Source organism: Adelges cooleyi, unplaced genomic scaffold (genome assembly GCF_023614345.1).
Source record: "Adelges cooleyi isolate 19-005CV unplaced genomic scaffold, UGA_ACOO_1.1 ACOO_flye_CR_arks_rails_tigmint_CR_PRNA_30, whole genome shotgun sequence".
Classification (NCBI taxonomy): domain Eukaryota; kingdom Metazoa; phylum Arthropoda; class Insecta; order Hemiptera; family Adelgidae; genus Adelges; species Adelges cooleyi.
The window spans coordinates 12,272,167-12,281,701 of NW_026095971.1; positions in this window are offsets into that span (position 1 = coordinate 12,272,167).

Sequence of the window (9,535 nt, forward strand, 5' to 3'; positions counted from 1 at the left end):
TTATGAATTAAAGGACAAAAAAAATATTACCCAAACCTGCTAGCCACGGCTTGGCGATTATATTTCAAAACTCGAAAAACTACAATACTCTACTCTTTATTACTATAAAAACAAAACTTTTTAAGAGGATTACAATATTTTACAAGCGCCCTTAGTATTGTATGCGACCCAATCGCTGCCAGTGTTACGTGGCCGGTGGGCTTCAAAATTCACGCGTCATACTTAGTGTGTTATAACTAATAAATTATAATATTTTAATGGATACAACGTGTATTTGTGGACACTTATTATAATAATCCCGAGAACGAATGCTCGTTTTTAAATACACCTTTAAAATATGTATACCATATAATAATAATAATAATAATACAGGGTATACTGTGTGTCACTAAATTTTTAATAAAAATAATATAACAAGCAACGTTTGTGTGCGGTTTAAAATACTATATGATTGTATGTGTGAATTGCGATACAATGTCGGCAAATTCTCCTGCTGTTGGCATTATTAGACAACTATATAACACTATAATATACCTCCTACTCCCAATACTGCAAGATGCTTCGAGAGATCGACGATTTCCTCACCCAAAGAGAGGTAGCGGCGGCGCTTCTACGATTGTGATCACTGACAGTTTTACGATACAGTAGACGCCACATGACGCCATAAAATAATACTTTAGCTATAAAAATAAGTACAAATTAAAAACTGACCCACAATAAAAAAACATTGAAACATCACACCATTCAAGAATAGCTTTCCCTTTTGTTTAATTTTTTTATTTTTCTCTAGAACGCTCACTACATTATAACACATGTAATACATACATTTTGACTTTGGTGTACAATTGTATGCATCCTTCTTTTATTGCTGTTATTTATTTGAAAGAGTTATTACTATTCACTATTCCAATAATGAAAAACCGCATATTAGGTAAACTCGATTTTTGTAAAAAAGATGATCAGGTAGAACACAATAAAAGTCAAGAGAACACCCTTCCAGAAAATCGAATTTATCAATTTATACGACTTCTATTGAAGTGGGTACAATTTATATTTATCTTAGTAACCCAAGCAGAACATTCAGTTTTTGGTAAAACATCGTAGAGTTTAACGCCAGTTCTTAGACTAGAAAACTCAATAAGTTAGTAATAAATACATAATTCGAAATTTATGATGAGACCATGGCTTCCGTTATAGCACTACGAATTTGGGAACATAATGAGAAATTCCCGTTTACTTTCCGGTTAGGTTTGGTTACTACGCGATGTTTATCGGATTCCACAGGAAGTGAACGGAAAGTTATTTTTAATCTTCAAATAGTTGTATAGGTATTTGTTTAGACGCATTACACAAAAACTAATACTAATGAATTAATAAATAAACCTACCTAGAAATGAGCATGAGCATGACACAAACCGCTAAAATAGTAATATATCAAAATAAACAAAGATGAAAGCAAAAAAATAGATTATAACTATTCTATAATGAAATTATAGATCCTAGATAATTCTGGAATATAGTATTTTTTTATATACCTACGTGGTTATCAAAGACATGTTTGAAAATGTCAAAACTATTTTCAGAATAATATAAAGTACCCTAAATGTCACATAATGTTATTACTAGTTTAATTGATTTGTTTTTCTGGTTTATTAAAATAAGATAAGTAGTATACTTTTTTTTTCGAACAAAATGTTATGACCACAGGTAGAATATACTTAGCAAATCACAAACTTAAAAATAAAAAAAAAATCCTAACATATTTGCCGTTTTTAATAAGCACAATTGTGACTTAGAATGGTGAGTACTAAACTACATTATAATCCAAATAGATGGAGTGATGGTGTGTCGGGGGAGAATGCGATGGTATCGATTGTACATTATACTGTGTACAAGCGACAAATTTGTTGAAACACTATAGCCGTGGGTATACACACTGTCATACTAAGCAATAGTGCAATACGGTGGATGAGGATTAATACAATACAATATAACGTTAAAGGCGCGTGCCCACAAACGAAAACAATTCCCCGGCGACCTAAACTAAATGGCTGTGTTTGGGTCATGTGTGCAATGTGTGTGTGAATTGACCATGTCCTCCTATACTCATCCTTACCCCCGACCGTTTGGAAAACGTCGGTTTTTATTTATTATATTATGCGACAGACATCTGTGTCACGCGCAGCAGCCGTCGATTTTCATAAACCTTTACAACAACCGAAAAAGCTGTCCAAAAATTAAAAAAAAAACTCATAATGAATTCAAACACATGAGTTTTAAACCAAACGCTATGGAATATCTATAATCTCCTACACGAGGCCTATGATAGACTTTACAATTTATTAAAAAACAGTCTCATTTTTTTTTACAAAAAGGCCACTCCCTAAAAAAACAAAAATTTTCATACGGATGTATTGCAAACAAATTTGTTTTTAAACATAAATGTTAATTAAAATTAAAATAGTCTTGAAATGTAAAAAAATAAATCAAAATTTAAGACCTGTATTTTTATAGAACTTTTCCAAGTTTTACGGAAATTAAGGGGAATAGTTATACTCAGAACATAAGTTTATATTATAAATGTTAAAATAATCATATTAAACAAATCTCACTAAAAAAATTAATTTAAAAATGTAGGTATTTCGAACAGCACTAACTTAGCATTTAAGGTTTTAGTACTCCAAGCATCTCCTAAAGTGTTTGCTATTGTTAGACTCGTACTACTGACTTCAGAATAAAATGTAACGACTTACATAACAATTTCATTGATAATCGATAAAAACAAATCCAATGTTAAAAACGTCTTCAAGTCATCCTGGGAACACCGGAATAAACGGTAATTACTTTTGAACGCTGAATAACTGCCAATTTTTAGTAGGAATTTGAAAATATTAACAATAATAACTGTGTAGGTACAGATTACATTATACATAAAAATTAACTTTTTCGGTGTCTTTTGAAAAATATCAATTTAAAAAACTGAATACCCATTCTAGGGATAGGTACTCATCATTATATTGGCGTCGTTTTAATTTCGGATCAGTGTGATTATTATTTCCGTTTCTTATACGTTCATGTAATATAGTTTTGTACATATATATATATACTATACACGAGTATCGTGTCGTTCTTATAAAATTGTGAACCGATAATAATTGTATCACACTGCACCGCAACGGTAGTTATATATATTATTACCTACTACCGGTATTTCGGTACACGAAATTAACTACAGATTTATATTATGGTGTGCAACTGGGCCATGTCACGAAAGGACGCAGGAAGTCAATCGATGTAATATATTTCATTATGTATTGTTATTGCCACGTTCACATTATACCATTATAACAAACAAGTAATATGTAATATAACAAGTAAAAGGTACTCAGCGTATAATGTAACACCGTGTCTCAATAAACTAAAAAGAATCGTTCGTCAAAATTGATTAAAAAAATTATTACAAATCAGAGAGTTCAAATTCTTAATTAAAATATGTAATTGCAAATTAAATTTCCTCAATTATTTTTTTTTGGGGGGGGGGGTACTTTTTAATAAAATAAAAGTTTGACTTTATAGATTATTAAAAAAAATGTAGTTTTTTTTTACATAACCTTTATTAAAATTGTAGATGTTATAGTGTTACTCTAGAGCTACTTCAGTCTAATTTTTAGACCTTAAACCTTAATTATATTATACCTAAATAAACAAAATTAACAAAAAATGTCCACCCCAGCTAGGGAAAAGGGTTTTGGTTTTTTTTTATTTTGTCAACGTACATTGACAATAACGTATCTAAAGAATATTTCATATAAACTTGGGACTAATTTGACTATTTTTAAACAAGTAATAGAGCACCGTAATTTTAAATAATAATAATAATATTCATTAGATAAACGCCCAAAGGCATAGAGTACAGTTAAATATAACGAATATCGTAGATTATCACATATTCATATATAACCATATATCAATAGATTCTATAGGTAATGATAATAATAATAATAATAGATACAAATCATACCAAGCCCCAAGGTAGATAATACAAATACAGATAAAATATTGAAATAATACAGAAAATACATAGAAAGGCATAAATTAAAAAAGTATTCGGACTTAATAAGATATAATGCTATCACGTATTTCGGCAGATGTCTCATGTCATTATTCAATAAACATAATTGTTTACTATTACGTCCACTTTCATTTAGATAACTTTAAGTTAAGTAGGGTTGGGTAAACTATTAAATGCTTGATTAGCACTTGGTTTGATTTGATTACTCGCAGAACAATGTTGCAATGTTCATCGTTTACATTTATAGCTTAACGTTTTTTCTTGCATGTAGTTTCCTAGGTGAGGTTAAAGGGAGACGGCAGAATCTCAAAGCAATGTTTTATCTGCGTGTGTTTCCACGAAACATGTAACGCAAGACTCAGATACCAGTTCTGAAACCACTTGCCGCCGTAGTAATGAGTGTATAGACAATACAAATTATAATTAACGCTATAATGGCCCGTTCTTCAATTTATACACATAACATACAATTCGTTATTTAATAATATTATATATAAATATTTTTTTTTTAACAATTTCGCTGCCTTTTATACATGATACTATGCGTTTTATCGAATAAAATCAGTAACACTTATCCTATTAAACATATATTATTTTATTATTATTTACATATGCAGTTTGAATACAAATTTCGCGTTTTGACGTAGCCGAAGCATATTATCGAATTAATTTATGAAATATTAATACATCATTTTTGTAATGTTCGCTGATAAAATTGATTTGTCAGCTACTTAACTCAACGCAGATCGATAATGTAGCCTAATCAAATAAAACATTACATTGTAAAATTCCGGTTTTTCTTTTTCTTATTGACTTTTAAAAGATCATTCTAGCTTTAAACACGAGTATACATTTTCCTCCAACGTCACTACACATATTTTTTTGTAAATTCTTCTTCGTTTACTACTGCGAGTAATCCCGGACTTGGGCACTGTTATGAGATACGCCTCTTGACAGTTTTATCTTACATTAGCTGAACGATTTGTTGAAAAACAAAGTCCGTATAACCATTAGGACTACTCTCAAAACAATAAGAGCTTACAAATAGTTCAACAATCCATTGTAAGCTAAATATAGCCTACATAGGAATATATTACACTGAGCTGACCAAATTACGCATAATAAACATAAAAACAACTTATATCTAAATCCTCAACCAAATCGATTTACCTATACTGCATAAATTTGATTTTATAATATTCGCCAATGAACTTTATTACTATTTGTGTTTGTTTCACAATATTATTCAACTATTTTTGAAAGTGATGCTGAAGAAAACTAATGAACATTTTTGCTCTCCTGTTAAATTGTATAAATTCCATTAAATACCCTTTAGATTCTCCCCACTCTAATAGTAGGTTATATTATGACATAACGGGCAAATCATGTGTTTGCAATACATTATTATTGGCTCAGTAACGCTCCTGTTGTGAGTGTTGTCGTAAATCACAGATTTCTGATTGGACTATTATATAATTCGTCCATATTCGGTCTCTGATAACTTTAATAGTATAATCCATTATTAATTACTATATAGTAAATCACTTAAAAAAATGTACATTAGTCTCTTCAAGTTAATATTATTTTAGTTCATTATAGTATTCTATATCATTAAGACTCATTACGAAGGTGAAGTTTATGGGACAAACATCACGTTTGAATACAAGAGTATAATTCAAAATTTGGATTTTTGTGTCGAATATCAATGATATAAGAATAGGTAGGTTGGAAATTTAACTCTCTATTGCTATATAAATTCTGAGTAAGTAATTTATAGTTGTTGTTGTGCAGCATATTACATCCAATCATTCATATTGTCCTATATTATTGGCAAGGTTAAAGCGTTAAACGCTAATTAATTATACTTGTTTTGACAACATTAATGTGTATAATTCTCCTTTTGCCCAAACACATTAGAACTGATATGTTGTTAATTTATTATGCAATTAAATAAAACACACTAAATGTTGGTATATTTTTTTTTATAAAACATGTATATTAACTTATTCTGCCTCGTTCGTTTACAATATCCATTTACCCAGACCGTCCATGGACAAAATATTTATACCAATCCCCCGAGATATTATACATGCGATATATTTACTGCCAATTGAGGTTTATATTTATGTTTATTCGAGCTAGTTCACGGTCCTTTGCAGTTTTATCGGAAGAGAGGAGGATTTATAATAATGCGTGTTTGTTTTTACGCGCCGCCACGGCCAGTCGATAGTGGCGGGTAGGTACGTACATAGGGCTAATATTATTATAATTATTATTGTTATTATTTGTAAACCGAAGACGGTGTTGCACTGTAAAAGATCTTCACAATAGCGGCAAACTCGAGTGACTTCTTGTGTGGTTTTTGCGCCGTCGGGATTTTAGTCTTTAATCAACAACGACGTCGGCGGGCGGCAAAGGGCGAACTAAAGAATGAAAATAAAAATAAAACTAAACCTACACACACCCTCCCGGTATCCATGTCTACGGGGTCCATTCATACGACCACCGATGTTTCAGTACGGTTCTTTTTTTTACTATTATTATAATTATAATTTGTATAGGTACTACACTACGGAGGTCGCAGGTACTGATACTACGTAGTAACGTAAGCGCAATTTGGTTTTTTTTTACTTTATCACACACACGCATGCAATTTTATTGGCGTGCGTGTCCGGGTACATTTTTGCACACATTAGCTATATTGTGTGTAGGTACACCACTTAAATAATATACAGGTAAACCTGCGACGACCGGTGTGCTATCATTTTCATTCATAAACACTTCCTTTGGTCTGGATCGCGGTCTAACCGCCTTTTTTATCGCGTTTCTTGTTACTATCATTATTACCCACTATTATTGTTTTACGGCCGGCGATCCGATAAAAAAAACCCATCAAACTTACCCGACTATTACACGCTATCCGGCGGCATAGATTTGCCTTAGTGCGCGTTGCGAAAGTTAAAATTTAACTATTTTCTAAATAAATGGTGAACGAGAAGAGGCGAGATGACGTGTAGTTGTAGAAAGATTATTGTGGAATATTATTGAAACCCGAGAAACTGTGTAATACCAACACGTAATGTTATATATTATTTCACACTTGCCTCCGGATTTCGGTTAAGTCTTCGTAAAGGCAACTATTATCTAATACAAGTCGTCATCTTTGCGAACAGTCAGTTTTTATGATGACAAACGACAACATTATTGGATGCGACCGTTAATCGTTAACCGGGTGGCTGACAAACGGCAGTGGCGGTGGCAAACTATATGAACTGATGACCGTTTGTGTGTGTGTGCATCGTCGACCGTGGTCGCTCTGGGAATAAGTTTTAGTTAATGAAAATATAAGTGGATAAAGATTTAATCGGGACCGGATGTGTTGTTGTCGTTGCCGCCGTTGTTATTTAATGGGATTAGCCTGTGCAGTTGATTGTCGACTGTTGAGGGGGTCATTCGTCGCAGCAAAACGCACCCCGTCTCACGGGTCTATAGTAAATGTATAATAATATATACAAGTGTGTGTGTGTGTATGTGTGCATGTATCGACGGACGATGACGATAGACATCAGTGAGTGATTAGCCGTGAAAGGGCTCGCTGTTGTGTTTATTATAAATTATATTGTATTCGCCGCCACCTACACATGCGTGAATCCTTTATGTTTTAATTTGTATTATATTGTATGATTTTGTCGATGGCCATTGATCATTGAATCACATAATACAAACAGTTTGAGACTCGAGAACGCACAGGCCTAATTATTTCTATACATACTTGTTTACGTTTTTTTGAGATGCTATAACTACGTGCTGGTTAAATGATAAATTCCAACACGAACGAGTTAATATTATGCTAAACATCATTTTTACATCTACGAGTATATTTAATTAATGTTACGAAGTACTTATTAGTAGTAATTTAATGTAATACGAGACAGGCTTGTAACCTTAAGACTATAACCCATCCTCACCCAGCACCGCGTCGCGGTTTAACAATGAATTTTTTAGTAATAATATTGTAAACTTATGCATAACATAGTTAATGTTCTCTCTGCAGAACAAATTTACCTCAATCGACTACCTAGATGGCATTCTTATAATAATTGAACTATACGTGTGTATATACTATATTATATTTATTTTGATCTCTTTTCCACAATACTTACGCATTTAACCCTACCGTAACAGCTGTATTGTAGATAATAATACTTTTCTTATCTACAACCTTCAGGGGCGGAAGTATATTAGTATATATATTTTCCTGAATCCTGTATTATTGTTTATTAAACCTAACTTAACTGATTTAAATATAGTTATTTTATTAAAAACCAACAAACTCTCCAATAAAGATTAAACGTCTGAAGTTAAAATTAATAATAATTAAAAGCTAAATTAATAAGCATACCACACATCTTTAACTAAAAATCAAACTAAATATTATAATCTTATAAACGAAAAATGTGATTAAAATAAATCATAGAACTAGTTCTTTGACTTATAGGATATGTATGGAGAGCGGAGGGTCGGCTAGTACACAGGGTCTCAATGTGGAAACCAGGTGGAACAAAAACAAGATGACGCTCGAGACACCGATAGAGTGATCTAGTCAGAAATGATTTTAAGCTCCGTTAGGGGTAAGGGATGGAAGAATATTAGGTATGAATAAAGATGGGTTGTGAGATGTAGTTAACGGAAGCAGCAAGATAAGCTTAGAAAAAAATAGGGCCTATTTTTAACTAGAAAACAAATATATAACAAAATCTGACTACATTCCATAGTGTTTTAGCGTTTGGTTCAGAGTTCTAAGAAATATGTTTATTCTGTTTTTCACCAAAAGCAAAACGTTCCATCTCATTAATCTTACTAATCAAACTGTGTAGTGTGTACATAATTAAGTATTACTTGTTAGGTATATTATTTTAACGATTCTACAAAACTAAACGTTTGTAGTTTGTACCCTATACACTCAAAATGTTAAACAATAAATACATAGCCCATAGGTAGTAAATATTAATAATAAGGCGCTCGGCATGACTGTGAGTGCGAAAAGGTTTTTGAGAAACCCTACTTTGTGTTGGAAAGTGGAAACAATGATATTAAAAATAATTTTTAGTGCTGTTTAAATACAAACCGCTAGGCAATAATGATCGACGGCCGGTTTGTTTATTAGTTGTAAAGTTGAAAAATTATACATTGTCCTGTGTAGTGTGTTCCAACCAATGTACTTAAGTGCGTACAACCAATTTTTTCGTTTCCGGTGCCGCTACCAGTGTATAATGTAAACCGCAAAAAAAAATGAAGAACCCAAATTGGCGGTTTCGTTTACTACACAGAGAAGAGTCGGCGGCCTACCTATTATTTCGTGTTAAATGAATGGCGACAAAGATAGTCTGTCGGTGGTTAGTCATTATACGTCTTATTTATACTTCCATTGTGTTCGTGTACATAGATGTACGTGCGTTTAGA